This window comes from Amblyomma mixtum, chromosome 1, assembly GCF_055824585.1.
Source record: "Amblyomma mixtum isolate Tamu chromosome 1, ASM5582458v1, whole genome shotgun sequence".
NCBI classification, from domain to species: domain Eukaryota; kingdom Metazoa; phylum Arthropoda; class Arachnida; order Ixodida; family Ixodidae; genus Amblyomma; species Amblyomma mixtum.
In genome coordinates, this window is record NC_143012.1 from 271,054,393 (window position 1) to 271,071,518 (window position 17,126).

The window sequence follows — 17,126 nt, forward strand, 5'->3', positions numbered from 1 at the left end:
GGCGAGAAGGCATGCGTCAGTCGCGCGTACTTGTGTGCTTCCAGGCCTTATTTACTTTCGCTACACCGGAGTGCTTTAATCTTTCTCGCTTTGTTTTTAAGGCAATAGGAAAATCGCTGCGATAACCGCTTCCTGCACAGTGTGATGGTGACCACCTCTGGTGTTGGTGGAATGGGAAGTGGGGGAAGATTATCCGTTCAAGGCATATCTCGTCTGCGGCGCAAATCAGATGAAAAAGAGAAACAACTGCCTTGGAATTACAGGAGCTTGATAGATGCAATGATGGAAAGCCAAAATCACCATGGTGACAGGCACCCAGTGTCCCAAACTTCAAAATCACTCGCAACGCTTAAAAAGCAGTTAGGGTAGCCTTATAAGCAGTACTGATGAATGTCAAGTGAAACAGCCTCGTTCATGGCTCCCCTGCCGCGAGGATGCCGCTAAGCATAACCTGCCCTTGTGAGCTGTAAGAACTCGTAAAGAAAATTACACAACCTTAGGTGTTAAGAGTTCCGCACGACTGACATGCGCCTAGTATAGGCCTTGCGAAACAGACATAAAGCAATCAATAAAAGTTTTAAAGTTAACTCTTCCCTAAAAGAGACGACGATGCGCCGGCTGCAGATGGAATAAGGAGATTAGTTAACTTAATTAGTGAGGAATGCATTCAAAAATTGACGTAAGCTGTCAACAAGCAGGAAAGAGAAGCGCGTATGAGAGAGCTGTCCATTGCCGGAGAAGCATCGCATTTGTATTCCGTTAACGAGTTTCCTCTTTCTCATGCGTTCCTCTATTCTTCGTAAACCAGCACTTATTAAAAGTTCTTCCGTCAGCCAACGAGCTGCCCGAAAGTTTCTTTTCAAGGTTGCCCATTAATACAAATCACGTAAAAAGCGCTGTAATGAAAGGCGCATACGGAGGGTGCATTCATGTAAGGCAACAGATTTTCACTCCTTGTATTTTTGCTAGCTCTAAACTGTATGTCAGTGCTCTTATGGCTCTTCGATTTTTACACTTCTCTGTGTAATCTTTAGTGTTATGAAAAACATACGGTTTTAAAATCGCGAAAACAATCAATTGCAGGGCCGGCAATGAAGCTGCTGCGCCCTGCACACACACGATGACATTTAGTTGTAAGCTTCTTCGCGGGCCTCCACGTTTTGGACGAGGTACAGTGGTGAGCAGCCTTGTCTAGAGCGCTCGGGCGGTGCACTTCCTTGCAAACAAATCCAGATTTTGTGGCAGCCTCTAGGGTCCAGCTGCAACGCTTGCACGGAAGTAGCGCCAGATAGCCTCGTAAACAAAGCAGGCACGAAAACTTTGCCCTGTAATGAGGGGCTGCTCTCTAATTTCGGTTTTTGTTACCAAGTGCGCACTACTCAAGCGCTCTAGACAAGGCTGCTCACCACTGTACACTTCACTAAGTGCTACTAGGGCAAACTTATCCGCACGTCCCCTCTTCGTCTACGTTATTAATCATAAAATAATGTTTTACAGTGCTCATTTAAAATGTTCATTGAGAAACTGAACAAAGCGGGTTACTTCCTGGTCATAAATTTTTCACAACTGCGCTAGCCAGGAGAGTTACTTGAGAAACTTCAGAGTTCATTATAAAATTGCGAGCTCTGGTAGCGGGCGTTACATTCAGTGATTACACAGGCTCTGAGGCATGCTGAGTTCGCGAGGTCTTCCGCATTATTAGCTACCCTTTAGTCTAAAGTGCCGGGAGTGAAAGCGTATAGGAGTCCGTCGCGTGTATATAGTCGGCGCTTTGGAGGCTTGGGTACATCTTTAACGAGAGATCATAATTAAGATCTTACAACACAGGGACCATTTGTCCAAGCGCCCGTGGTTGCGGCGGGATATCGAAAGTTGGAGAAGTTCGAGCTGGTCCCCAGTCCTTGTAGCGAACTTTATTAGGAGGCGCGGCGGAACTTCAGATCCGACAGAGTAGTCAGAGTGCTATTGCCGGTTGGCGAAAATAAATGAGTAGAGTGCAGTTCTACGCATACAGTTTTTTATATTGTATTCCTGTCACTGGACTGTGATTTATTCACTTCGTCTTTCTCACGAAAAACTTTTTCGAGGAAACTGAAAGATTGGGCGAGTGGGCTATAAAATTAGATTTTGCTAGAACCGCAGTGTGGTTTTATTTCCCTCTTTCCCACTTCAAGAAGGAAGCAGTATAAAGTAAATCTTGTTCCTGCTCCACGCACTTATCTAGGAAAGGATGAAGTTGCAAAGAAGCGACCACAAACATTTTTTAAAATTTCATTGAGGTAATTTTTATGAGGAAACTTTATTGGGTAACTTTTAGTGCATTTTAAACATTAAACTCTTTGTTAACCCCGGTAAATCATAGATAAACACATCTGTCAATCAGCGTAACAATGTTTGGCTAAAGAAGCATGAAACAAACCGAAAAGATTAATTATAGCTTAGGCTAGGCTAGTTTATATATGACACAATGTTAACTTGTCTGAATACCTTTAGTACGCTGTATATTTTGGCAAAGTTTTCTATTCAGGTACAGATTCAGAAATTTTCGGCTTCATTATCCGAGTACCTCCCAATTGTCGAATAACGTTGTCTGAAAAAGAAAACTACTCGTCAAGTACCAAAATAAAAGGAAAAAAAAAGAGCCAGTTCATTCTCTGTTTTCTTACTGGGGCTCAAGTGAGAGAGCCAATATGGGGTTGTTATATAGGCATTTCTCGCGCCTTTAAGCGGAAAGAAAGTGTTAACCCATCAAAAGCAATGTTTCGATACCTGTTCTCTAGGTAAGCGGACCGAAAGGATGTCACTGTGCTCTTAATTTAAAATCGAGAAGGCAGACACTGTGACATGAGTCAGGAGATGTAGGCTTCCTTAAATAACACAGGTAAAAGAAAGTATCCCAGGTGTTCTCACTCATGCGGCGATAACGCACTAGGTGACACAAAAAATGGCCCTCAGCAACCTTCTTGGCCGTCACGGTTCATTAGTCCGACCTTTGACGTCTAGGCTCAGTGTCGCAACAAATGTTGAAAGAAGCGAGTTAAACAGAGGCATGACAGTGTAATTACACCAGCCTACTCACGCTTAAAAGTGTGAAGGGATCTTAGCCATCATCGCCTGTCATCCATGCGCTCCCCAATTCATGTTCAAGGATTCACAGAAAACAATGAAAACGGAAAGAGCAATAGGCAAATAAACGCGCCGAGAAGTTGTCCCGATTTGTCGGTGTCGTTATCCTCGGTTTTGACGCGAAATACTTAGTGGACAAGAAGATGACAGCGAATTACGGATATGCCTTGCCATAACAGAAGGGTGTGAATGAGGCTTCAGAACACAAAGCACATTGCAACCAAGTGCCATATTTTTGGCTCATTACACTACTTCTTGAGAGACACTTTTCAAACGAGGCCCAGAAACATACAGACGGGTATGACATTCACAAGAGTAGGTGACTGAGAGAAAATACAGACCAATGGCTATTCGCGCATACAGGGTGTTCCACCTAAAACTTTACACAATTTTTTAAAAATAATTTTTTTCAGTTAGAGAAGCGCTTTTTTTCATGTAACATTGTCAGGGGTTTAGAGCTCCAGAATACAGCTGAGATCTACTAACAAGTAGGTTGGTAAACTAGTATTCAACACTTAACTTTTTAATTGTTACCGTTAGGCTCCTGATTATTGAGACGCATGTAGCCCAACTTAAGTAATAATGATATCTGTTTTTAGAATTTCGAAAACGTGGTCACCCTCCGAGCTATGGCCTAAAAAATTAGGACTACTTCGACGAAAGACGTGCAATGAAGAGGTTGCTTTGCCTGCAAGCTTCTCGAAAGCGCATGTATTTTAGCGCGATGTTGCCATTATTTGTTGGGCCACAGCGCTGAGTGTAAGAGAGCTTTCGGAATTGTAAAAATTGAAATGGATGTTATTTAAGATGGGCTACACGTCTCCAGATAATTAAGTAGAGTAATGCTTGTACAACAAGTTCAGTATTCAGTATTAGTTAATCAACTTGCTAGTTAGCACGTCCTAGATAAATTGTGATGTACTGTACCGCTGCCAGTACTGTGCCGAAAAAAGCGTCCAAGTCAAAAAGTTTATTTTTAATTTTTTCTTTAATTTTTAGTTCAAACACCCTCTGTATGCTCAGGTGGGTGACCTATAATAAAAAAAGCACAGATGACTTAGTTTAATAAATAAATTTACATAGCTTAAGAGCAAAGTATCTGAAGCGTTCTGAAATGAATTCGATGGCTTGCGGCTCTTTAACGTGCACTCACAGTAACAACGAATGTTCTGGAATATTTTCCCCTTCAAAATGCAGCCACCATAGCTAGTATTTGAATCATGGCTTTGTACACGGTAGCAGAAACTCACAGCCACATAATCACATCTACAGATAGCACCAAGGCCTTAAACTCACTCTTTATCCCACCCGCAGCTGCAATAAAAGGGGAAACTTCCAGTTATCTTAATAGAAAATAAAAGAATCATAAGACAAAAATCGAGAAATCGAAATCACGAAAAATTCTTAAAGGTTTCATCGTAAAGATTTTAGTTTGAATCGGTGCTGTTCAGTGCAAACAAGGGAGAACAAAAGAAAAAAAACCGTTCAGAGCACAATTATCTTTAAGGTATTTATTAATACTCTGAAAGAAGCAAGCAGATGCTAATGCATTTCAAATTTATGTGACAGAACCACCGAATTAGCTCCAGGCGAAATGATCTGCGATTAACACGTCACGTTGTAGTGACGGCAGTCCAGCGGTCAGGAAGACACCAGAAATACTTGCAAACGAAGCTCTTTATTTGGGCTGACTTGCGCCCGCAAAAGAACTGACTCACTCGGTGGCGGCGTAAGCAACAAGCGTGCTCGTCAATCGTCGAACTACGAATGTCCGCCGCTCGCGGCATCGCTCAATTTAAAGGCGGCAAGGAAACTTCCAGATAACAGGACAAGATCATCTACAGTAATCTAGAAAAACCTAGATGCAGCCTTTCATGGCTGAGATCAATCGAGATTAGTCTGGTCGCTTCTCGCGCCACGAACAATAACAGCCCTTTCCTGTAGCCTTGTGCGTGAACGAACAAACACTACAATGATACGTGGCATTACCCCCTTTCCAAAGAAGCATCGTCTCGATGCTTTAAAATGAAATTAAACACGGAGAATGCTTCCAGAACTTAGAGTCCTTTAGCGTTCCTATTAAGGTGTAAGGGCAGCGGTAAAAGCTTCAAATCTGGCCGTGTCGTCGTCGTCGTCGTCGGTGTTGTCGTCGGTGTTGTCGTAGTTTTTGTCGTCGTATTTGTCGTCGTCGTCGTAGGGATCGTCGTCTTCGTAGGGGTCGTCGTCTTCGTAGGGGTCGTCGTCTTCGTAGGGGTCGTCGTCTTCGTAGGGGTCGTCGTCTTCGTAGGGGTCGTCGTCTTCGTAGGGGTCGTCGTCTTCGTAGGGGTCGTCGTCTTCGTAGGGGTTGTCGTCTTCGTAGGAGTCGTCGTCTTCGTAGGAGTCGTCGTCTTCGTAGGGGTCGTCGTCGCCGTTGGGGTCGTCGTCGCCGTTGGGGTCGTCGTCGCCGTTGGGGTCGTCGTCGCCGTTGGGGTCGTCGTCGTCGTAGGGGTCGTCGTTGTCGTAGGGGTCGTCGTTGTCGTAGAGGTCGTCGTTGTCGTAGGGCTCGTCGTTGTCGTAGGGCTCGTCGTTGTCGTAGGGTTTGTCATCGTCGTAGGGGGCTTGGTCTTTTGTTTTCGTCGATGGAGGATCTTAGTTCTTGCGCTCAGAAGCAACCTCACCTCCAGAGGTTGCTTTATTCAGTTTAACCTTCGGGGGCTGGGGAAGCGTCCACGCACTGCGTAGCCTCGGCTAGGAGATACTTAGCGCGGTGACGATAGCGACGGAGAACGCGATAGGCGGCTCGGGGATGAGTATCCTTCCCGACGCAAAAAATCCTCGATTTCGGCTGGTCGCTGGCCGTGTCGGGGTCGTGGGGCGTCGTAAGGGAACCCTCGGATGCCCATTCTCCTGTATGGGCAGTACCGGAGAATGTGACCGGCTTCTCCGCAGTGGAAGCATTGTGGGCGGCGCTGGTCGGGTGTTCTCCACTCGACGCATTTCCTCGGCCGTGTACGACGCTCGTAGGACGGGCGAGTTGGGGCGAGAGGGCGGCGCTCCAGCGCAGCTGGCTAAGGGCGATAGGGGCTTGGGTCCCGCCGTCGAGGTACAGGACGGCGCGCTGCTGCGGCGTAAGTGATGGCTGGAAGCTCCAGAGGCTGCGTGGCAGACTGGAGTCAGGTCTTCCGGCGAATAACTCAAAGGGCTGGCGTTACGACTTGCAGGGGTTGTCCGGTACCTGGAAGGCTACCCAGCACCTCCACCAGATGTCACGTTGTAGTGACGGCAGTCCAGCGGTCAGGAAGACACCAGAAATACTTGCAAACGAAGCTCTTTATTTGGGCTGACTTGCGCCCGCAAAAGAACTGACTCACTCGGTGGCGGCGTAAGCAACAAGCGTGCTCGTCAATCGTCGAACTACGAATGTCCGCCGCTCGCGGCATCGCTCAATTTAAAGGCGGCAAGGAAACTTCCAGATAACAGGACAAGATCATCTACAGTAATCTAGAAAAACCTAGATGCAGCCTTTCATGGCTGCGATCAATCGAGATTAGTCTGGTCGCTTCTCGCGCCACGAACAATAACAGCCCTTTCATGTAGCCTTGTGCGTGAACGAACAAACACTACAATGATACGTGGCAATATCAGGGAAAGCTAAGGAGCCAGGAGTTCGGGGGGGGGGGGGGGAAGGGAAGGGGAGGGGGGCGGCAAGGTAAAAAGAAAAAAATAAGCGGCAATCAAAGCAAACTCGAAGGAAAGATTTAAAACTCATTAGCGCAAATCATTAGCCATACGGCAATATGTCAGTTCAAAGGGATGTTTCCAGAATAATTGCTCGTTAATGCAAGCTGCCGCTTCTCAAATCTGGTCATAAAAGGCGTATATTGAGAGGGATTGAGATGAAACAAGCCGTATGCTTGAAGTAAAATTCGCAACATTTAACAAAAATATAAATAAAACTTGATTTGCATGTTTTAATCCCTGACTTACACAATATGCAGTTTTAAAGCCCTCGACATGAATAAAAAGCATAATGTGCAGGGCTTTACGGCGGATTACCAAGGAAGGTTATATAATATGCGCCGAATTTTTATAGAACACATGAAAGCAAACTTTTCTTTCATTTGAAGCAAAAATGATTCTTTGCCGCTGAATTGGAAAAATCCTTTTCAGGTTTATATTCCCTCATGGACGCTTTATAAAATGTGAATTTCAAATATTCAAGAACTGAGCCACGGAATTGGCTAGCAGATGAGGCTGTGTGGGTTTCTTCAGCGATTCTGTTGTTTCTTTGATGAGAGTTAGAAAGAAAGACCTTTTCAGTCACGCTGATCAGGAATATCACATGGAAAAGTGTGCAGATTTACGCCTGGAAACAGATTTCTATATAATGTGTACGTGTTTTTTCCTAGGTATTTGAAATAGGAGCTCTTCAATCATTGAAGCGCCGTGTTTGGTAATACATTTCAACAGGAAAAAAAGCTTTCTTCGTCATGGCATACTCGAGCTGTATTGTCTTCCTGCCACTGCCCTGTGTTACTGAGTGGGCGCAACGATTGTCAATTCTTTATGTTCGGTGCATCACATTTACGCGGCAGAATGATTATGTGCTATATTACCTGAAGCTGTCCTGCTGTTCGGCTACATAAATGTTTTAGCCTTTTTAATATTAGCATGCGGATTTGCACACGGAAATGCGCTCCGGGTGCTTTGCCCAAGGACAAAAGCCAGGAAAGAGCCCGGAGCCAAACACAGTTGGTTGGCTGGCCTCAAATAAAATAAGGACGTAATAGGACGTAATATCCTTGAACCACAACATGCTAAGCCGTCTTACTGATATTCTGAGAACGCGGCCAGAGAAATAATAAAAACTTGCGCGACACTTAACCTACAATTACGGCGAGAATCTGCCGCGCAAGTAATCGCTTTCTTTCATAGATTTACAGGTCGCGGGGATTGCTCGTACCACCGCAGGCGCAGAGGTGCAGCGTTTAAGCGATGCGCCACTGTCCCGCCCGGTGGCTGTTTCAAACACAGCCACAAGTGAGACGTGTGAGACTGGTTTCTCCTTCAGAGTTTTGCTTAGGCTCATTTTTGCAGAGAGAGTTTTTCGGGAGGCTGTCTGTCTATGGGCTAATTAGATGATGAACGGTGGTACGGTGGGTAAGAAGTGAAATAATTGAATTTATTTGAATTAATTTTATTACGCCTACTATGCTGAGCTGGTTCCCACAACTTCACGAGCAGGTGATCGCCTGTTTGTTCACGACACAGATGGACCGCGACTTTTCCTTAAAATGAACCTGTAGTGCTATCAAAGTAAAATGCACGCCACTTGCATTTTGTTTCAGTAAAAATGCAGAATATTCTCGCTTTTATATTTGGTGTTTGCATTTAACGTCTACCTCTCAAGCGACTCGCCCAAACGGGAGAGTCGGGAGGTGGTTTGTAGTTTTCTCACTAAGGCAGTTTAAATTTCGAGAAAAAAGAACAAATAATTTTTAATAGCGGTGCGAAAATATAAAGGTTTTCGTCTATCAGCTGCAGCTAGAAACAATCAACGGCGTTCAAAAACTACGACGGTCTGGCTCTCCAGGTTCGCAGCGTGCAGGGCCTCAGCCCAGGATGGTGTGGGATGGTGGCCACACTTATTGGCGCAGATCATCTCCTGGATGACGGCATTGGATAAATTATGCTGCGGATGATTGATGAGAACTGATTATGAGTTTGCGGGAGATGTATTAGTCAGAATTCGCATTTAGCTAAATGCTGGTGTCAACTGTTTGTGAGTCGCAAGGTACTACATGCGGGCTTGTCTATAATGTTTATTATTTTCGCTGAATGACATAGTCCTACCACGTAGCCCGCAAGTGAGGTAGGCTGATTACTCTAACGGTGCCCAGTCGCAGCACTTTTGGGCGCGCACGTTTGAGTACTCGTTTCCGAGTATACTTTCACGCCCTGGTCTCGAGATGGCAGGAGAAGGTTGGAATTTCCGAGAGGATGTTTTTTCGCTGCACTGGTTTCTTTACTCCAAGCAGGTGCCTGCAAGTAATTTGTGCATCTTTATTTTGTGATGTCTTCATCGGCAAGCTTTATCCAGTGCTCAAGTTATGGAGACCCATACCACCTCGCCGTGGTCACATGAGCAGATTTTCCTTTTTATGGCTCGTTCCAAATACACGGTCACCGCAATGATCACTCCTATCCCCCGTTCAGGATCTCTCGCCTCCTCGCTGTATATTATGTCTTCGCTTTCACCGAAGATGAGGTTGAAGGATTTTTGCCTTGCCTTTCTTCGTCTAATACGGAGCCTGGGGTGGATATTGCTGTTAGGGGTGTTAAACTAAACTGCTTGCATATCTTTATTGGAATAGGCTGCATGTCCGCTTGCGCTCTTTCTAGGCAAGGGCATGCAGAACTGGCCGGCAAGTCGAAAAGCGTTGGGTTCGTACTATATCTCTGGATTTGTCCGGCGTACTGGGCTTCAGTTATGCAACTAAAGGGATACACTACACAGTAGGAGACATGAGTTTAGACGTACTAACGAAGGGGGATTGGATTCTAATGGGCGTCTTGTCTGCTATCCTAGAGTGGTGTTAGCCCGTCCTAACTGGCCCTGCAATAGGCTGTCAAATGGAAGGTGGTACGCGATGCGGCTAACTATTACCGCATTGATGATACGAAGGGTGTCAGCTTCGCTAAGACCACAGTTGAGCCCTGCGACCTTTCGGATTAGATGCCTCAGTTGTGTGGTCTGTTTGTCCAAAAAACCGGATGAGAGGGTTCGTGAAAAGCGGAATAAAACAAAAACTTACTTTCTTTGAACTTCTCGCGAGGGATATTTTGGACCTTAAATCCTGTTCTAGGATTCTCGAGCCCCAATTTACCAGCCACGAAAAAAAAATCTAGCTCGCGATAATTATCATCGTATGGAATACGCAGGCACAAGAACCCTGAAGTAAAAAGAAAAAAAATATCCGTACAGTGCCATGATAGACGGGCTGAAAAAGATGAAGAGTTAAAAAATAAGGAGAATAATAAGCTCAGACCGCAACTGTGAATGCGAGCGCTGAAAGGCGCGCTGTGTTCTTTGTCTGCCCCTTGTAACCCGATCATTTGGGGGTATTATTTTTACCGGTTTCGCAAAAGCGCCCACACCCCAAGTTTCGCTGTCCATCTACCAGTCCGCCTTGGAAAGCACGCAGAAGGGCAAAGCAAAAAAATTCTTAATTTCCTGCGGAAGCGTGGGAGCCTGTGGAAATGGTTGTGTGAAGGATAGAAAAGGACCGAGCAGGAGACGACATTTGACGGCGATGCGACTTGTTGGCGTCCGTGCTCAGTGTCTCTGTGTTTGTGTTTCAGAGTTGCAGTGCTCGCACAAAAAAACTAAATCTTTTGCATTGAGAGAGTTGAAAGTCGCAATGCGAGTTTAATTATATAGAGTCATGAAAATGTTTTGGTCCACTACTTTTAAACAGAAAATGAAGAAAGCCTTTCTGACTCCACTGTAGAAATGAACGTAAAGCCTGTCAACGAGCTTCTGAAGTTTTAACGATTGTCCTAAATGCATGACTTGTAACGAATCTTGTGTACTCTTTGTGCTACTCATACTTTTAGCGAATGGTTAAACTACGATTCTAGGCCGCAGTGTGAACTTTTTTTTTTGGTATTGTAATATTGAATGGAAGAAATCAATAAATCCAAACCGGTGTGCTCTGTGCAATTCTGAACTATGAATGTGGAAATTTGAGTTATTGTAAAATAAAGATTTTAAGTATATTCGAGGTTTCGTGAGGGTTAACCATCAATTTTCAACAAATTGAAAACCCGAAGACAAGAACCATTCAATAAAATTTTACAGGGTGTAGCATGCGACAAAAAAAATATATCGAGAGCCCTGATCAGAGCAGTTCTAGAAGGGAGCTACCCAGCAGTTTCATTCGTTTGAAAGGTGGAAGTTGGGTGCACCTTCTGTATTGATGTAGCAGATAAATCCTTCAAGTTTGTTTGAGTTAGCCTGACCTAATGAACATCCGCAGCAACGAATTCTAAAAATCTTGAAAAAGAAAACGAAGAAGCAAACGGACTCCATCGCCTAGCGTTAAAAACAGGCAATGCGCCGAATGCAAGCGCGAAGAACTTTGCTGTAAATAAAGATAATAAAATAACTGTTAGGCTGTAGTGCAGTGACAACTGATGTCAGAAATTGTGCTTTCTTCAGGTCTAATGTTCTCTCTTAGAAAAGTAAGCTTGTTGAGGCATGTAGGCACAAAAGTTTGATAAAAGATTTTAACGACGACCAATCATTGCGGTTTTATAGCGTCGCGTTTATATTTATATTTTTGTTCTATAATTAGGTAAAGTTTCAACATCAGCGATGGATGAAGAAAATATTAGAAGCAGCTGCATTCCTTTTTTTCCTATTTAGAAAGCCGCTTACAAAGAGCGCTCGGGAATTTCAAACTTTGTATGCATGATATAATGACCGTCTCGCCTTGTACCTTTGACCAGCTTTGTATAGCCGTTCAGGAGATAAAGACTTTCGCTGAGTACTGTTGGAACTTGTTATTAACGTCTGGAGCGATACTTTCGTTTCCAACGAAACTGTTTACCAGGAGTGGCTCCATGTGAGTGTTAGTACTGAGTGTCCTTGAGTTGTGGAAAAGTAAAGGGCGTCCGCGTACTCTGGTGAAAGTGGAAAACAGGGTTAAAAAGAATTAGATTTTGTCTTAGGTAACTTGTGAAGGGAACTGCGAAAAAAAGCGCAATACTACCGAAGGCGCCAAAAGGGCGCTGTGGAAGCGCATATATTCTGATATGAGATAGTCCAGGGCAATGCTAGAGGAAAAAAAAGATTGTTTGGTACACCGGACTTCACCGAGCAATATCAAGAGCAGTCTATCTCTAGCGGAAATTTATGGAAGGCGGTCGATGAAAAGGTCATGTATCGCAATAGTCGGGGCGAGATAGAAGAAAGAAAAAGCGCCTTGATAAATTACTCAAACGTGACTCAATAACACCAGAAACAACCCTTATGAAGCCGATATATCACTATCTCCTCTATTACAAACATCTTTCATTCTCTACAAGCAATAAATGACGCTCGCGGGGGTGAACCTGGGCAAGTGCAAACCTTCGATCAGATCACGTCAAAACTTGCGCCTTCATTTTGCACCATATGGAATAGGTAAGTGAAATATACTGTCATGAGAACAAGTGCCAGATGAGGAAAGTTCTCTCTAAGCAAGAAACAGAGTTGCGTGTAACACTGTTCCCAAAAAGCCAGACGTGCATTGGCCATTGGACTTTTGAGTGGACGAAAAAGCAAGGGCGATAATTATTCGCAAAAAAATATGGACAAGTCGGCCCAAGGTTACATTTCTGCTCTGCTAACCTTCATGGGGGAGGAGGGGGGGACGCACATAAAGGCTATTACTGGGAGGAGGGGGGGATTGAGTACAGAATAAAAAATTAGCAAAGCGCAACGCTACGCCATGTCAAAGCGGTGAGTCGAAGTCCACGCTCCTTAGGGAGTAAAAGAGCTCCCGTTCTGCCAAGTGACCAGGGCGATCATCTGGCATTATGCTAATGCGACCTACTCCCACAGAGGCCTGCTGTCAAAGCGAATCAATTAAATCAGTTCACGTTTTTTACCGCGTATACACGAGGCAAAACGAAATTACATTACCGACAGTATCATACACAGTGCCCACAGCACATTTGGGAGTTCGAACTTGTAAGCCCCGTCTAATGTTAGCCAATATATAAGGGTTGCTTGATTCTCTCTCTCTCTCTCTCTCTCTCTCTCTCTCTCTCTCTCTCACTCTGAATACCACTTCGAAGTGTGAAAGGGTTGTGAGGTTCCAAATTTAAACGGGGGCTGCGGCGGTGCCAGTGCCACGCTGCCGAAGTTATAAAAGGCTGCTGCTTTTGCATGACAGATTTTCTAGTCGCACATTCGCACGCCTGAAGCCCGTAGTCCGCCTTGATCTACTGGAACAGGACGTAGTTGCCTTTTTTCTGTGCAGATAAGTGGAGTTCTTTGAAGTTGGTAGCCAGATACTGGTATGTGTTGCGTTTGCACTACGCTCCTTAGGCTGCGTACGGCTTCATTACAGTTAAAAAAGCACCCTATTTGAGACTATGCACAGTAAAATTCCCTTCCCGAAATCGTACAAGCTCTGGGGCGATAAAAAACCGCCGCGGGAAATAGAAAACCTTCCACGGTAGTTGACAATCTGGCTCATGTGGAACCCTAACCCAGCGGTTTTCCAGGAATAGGTTGACACATTGCGCATTTACATTATTTTCTCAAACATCACTCTAATTTTAATATAGAAAGGATAGTTCAATCCATAAATGGAAGAACAGATTTATGCTTCGCATTCCGACATTATTCTGCAATCTGGCATCTTTAGTTGCATTGTTGCGTGTGCGTGTGTGTAACTCCCGATGGCGTCCATAAAATATGACGTTCTCATGCAACCTGGCAGGTGGTGGTTAAATGACGATTTGTCCCTCGAGGTTGCTCGTGAAGAGCAACCTGGATGGCACAAATTCCACCGGTGGCACCAACTGCCATGCTAGGCCACTGGCGCATCCCTTAACCGCTGCACCACGACGCCAGGAGTGGCATGAGGACTCCCAAGGACCTATGGACGTTAAGTAAAGACCCAACTATTAGCATCGTGTAACACCCTTCAGGCGGAGCGGAGGCCACGGTACACTGGGGACTGCCTTCACGAAGTCAGAGGGCAGATCAGCAGAGATGAGGCGCCATCGCGATGGCGGCTACGTAGAGCCGTGAAAAGGCAAAATTGACAGCTACGAGGGGTGGGGTTAGTGAGCGAAGGAGCTTATACTTGCTCATACGTAAGCCATCTTAAGTGTCTCTGCGCAGTTATTCTCTGTTTTCAGCTTTTGCAAATTCACACTCGTGTGGAGTGAAAGGATGAACGCGGTAACGCAGGAACGGAACGGCAATTTATAAAGAGCAAAAAAAAAAAAATTGACGGATGAATACGATAATCAATAATGCCAAATTTGAGCGCGACTCTTCACACGCCACCTGTAACCACGGTGGCAGGGTTGTGTTACGCTTCTAGCCAGCCTCTGGGATTTTCCCGTGGCACCTTCTTTTTGGTTGTCCCTTCCTCTGCTCTGGACGTAGCAGGTGGCGTTTCGCTCTGCTACCATCTGCCAACACGCCACCTGCCAACACGCCACCTGTAAGACGGCGTGTTACAGGTGGTATGTTGGCAGGTGGTAGCAGAGCGAAACGCCGAGGTTGCGTGTTACGGCGTCTGATTACGGCGTAAGTTTGCTTCGGCTCAAAACGAATGTTGTTCTTTTTTTTATTCGACCTGTTTGCCATTAGGCATAATGAAAAAGGGAAAGGAAGTTATAAAAAGGAGTGCAAACAAGCCTCGCTTAAAAAGCGGCAAAAGTTCCCGATAAAGCGATTATCATGAGTCCACTTGCGATAGTCGTCTGCAACGTACCATCACAGGCAAACCTTTCTTAGGAAGCATCGTCTCACGGAAGCTTTTTACATGCCATACCAAAAGCACAACAGAAGAACAAACTAGTTTCAAGTAATTATTAATTTAGCCAACAATTTTCGAAGCTACATATCAAACACCTTTCCATGTGTAACATTAACACTTATATATTTTAGCCGTTTTCAATAATATAGTTCGAATGCTCATTACCTTAATTAATTCGAGTTAGTGGAGCCCTCGTAATTTTCCCTCTTCCAATTTGGTGCACTAAAAGCGAGAGTCAGATTTAGATTTCGCTTCGTGGTGAAGCGAGCTAACAACTGACGTCTCACCGCATTCGTTACTACGTTGAATAATTTGGGTTTCAATTGTCTTTAAAGCTTAATGAGAACATTTTACGCAGCCTCGGCTGGCTTTCGAAAAGGTTGAACTTATCCATGGCCGATTTTCATCCACTTTTGCGAACTGCCGCTCAAGAAGGTTTAATTAAACACAAACATACGAGATAGAAAACAGAAGGGAACCGATAAAAGCAAAAAAAAAAAAGCGCTATGCAGTTTTTCCCTAGAAGCTGGGGAAGAGTTAAAGAGCGTGATTTCAAGTATAGAAATTCGCACTTCTGTTCCTATGATAAAACTTTGAAGAAGTAGTGAAGGTACAATAGAAATTCTGAAAAGATCACTTTGCTGAGCCCTGCATATCTTTTCACCTCCACCAGAAAAAGTAGTCACCTTCTTCTGAGCTTCTCGTTTAACGAGTTTTTTTTTGCAGCTGTGAAGAAAAAAATTTGCGATCAAAAATTAAGCTTTCTTTTCTGCACACACCTTCTCTGCAGTGTGTCCTAAGAAAAACTTTCAAAATTGCATTTCTTCTATGTTGCTGCCTACTTTTCTCTTGCGCGCTCAGATTGCGAGTTTGGCCGACACATGGAGTACTTCTAGTTCTTACGCAAGAGAAATGGCAGGATAGTTTCCGTTTCTTATATATGTTTTGCGTGCATGCAGATTTTTCTTATTTTTTCACCTGTATTCTTCATCCTACCACATTGCGCCTTTGGCGTAGGAAAACCACATGCACCGCCCATTTCAGGTTTTGCGGCCACACCACTGGCCTGTACGCTAAGGCTGCGCCGCTGAGTCTCTCGGCTAGCTCTCTGGTAACTACCTAGAAAAGAAAACAGGCTGAAGCGAATTTCAGGCAAGAAAGTGGAAGGTATCAGGAGTGCTAGTGTGAAGAAGATATCTTGACATTTAGCTTCTACCTTTTTACTCAGTCAGCTTCCTTAACTTCGTCGTGAGTGCAGAAGCAAAATGCGGAAACTTCAAAGACGAATGGTGGACGAGCCAGCTGGCTGACTTAACGTCTTGTCAAGAGTAATCTCAGACTGCAGCGATCTTTAATTTTTTTTTATTCGCAACTATAAGCCTAGGTGGATGAAAGTAAGACATGAAAAATGCGAACTGGTCTGGGCGGACACAACGATTCTATTTCGTAAAAAAAACGTTAGAGGGCACCCGGAAACCGCACTGGAGTACCGCGAAAGCACTGACCCCTCCTAGCCGCCTGCAATTGCTCCTCTTTGCCTCTATGTCGATTGTGACGTCATGTCTAACAATGAAATCACATAATTCATCTTAAACCACAGTTAATTATTATTATTTTTTTATTATTATTTCTATCGCCTCACGGGCTCCCAGAACAGAGTATTCTGTGACGGGAGATTACATAGGTAAGGGTAATGACGAGGAGCAGGAGGAGCAGGTTTGTACAAAACTTATTGATAGTTAGTATCGGTCTCTAGAAAAGTCGAAACATCAGTATACAATGTTTAATCACACGTTAGTACCTTAAAAAAATGGCTGTTATTTCGGCCCTAAAACGAGCTAGAACATTCACGATGTTATCCGGAAGACCGTTCCAGAGAATGATAGCCTGCGGTAGGGCAGATGAATTAAATGCAACAGTTCTACCAGAAATGCGTTGGAAGCTTAGGGGGTTGTTTAAACGATGTGAGGCGCGGTTTGGTTTGTACAAGAGGCAGCGTTGAAGAGTAGGCAATGTATTCCATTCTGTGAAGTACGCAGATTAGGGTGATTAATCTCCGTGACCGCAATGTAGAGAGAGTGATCGATGATTTGATGTTTGGTATGCTGGAGTGACGGTTGCAGTTCCTGGAAATGAAACACGCAGCATGATTCTGAACGCATTCAGGAAAATTAATCAAGTAAACCTGATGAGGTGACCAGATGGGAGATGCGTATTCGATTTGTGGACGAACATATGTTTGATAAGCGTGCCTGCTGGTAGTGGCAGGACTTCCATGAAGATTACGTCTTGGATACCCTAATTTGCGTGATGCTTTAGCTGTTACTTGCTCTATGTGAGTGGACCAACACTGGTTATTCGAGAAATGCATGCCGAGGTATTTGTATGAACACACGCGGGGCACTTAAGTATTATTCAATAATTAACTATAAGAAGATTTAGTCTTTTTGCGGCTGAATATCATTAACTTGCACT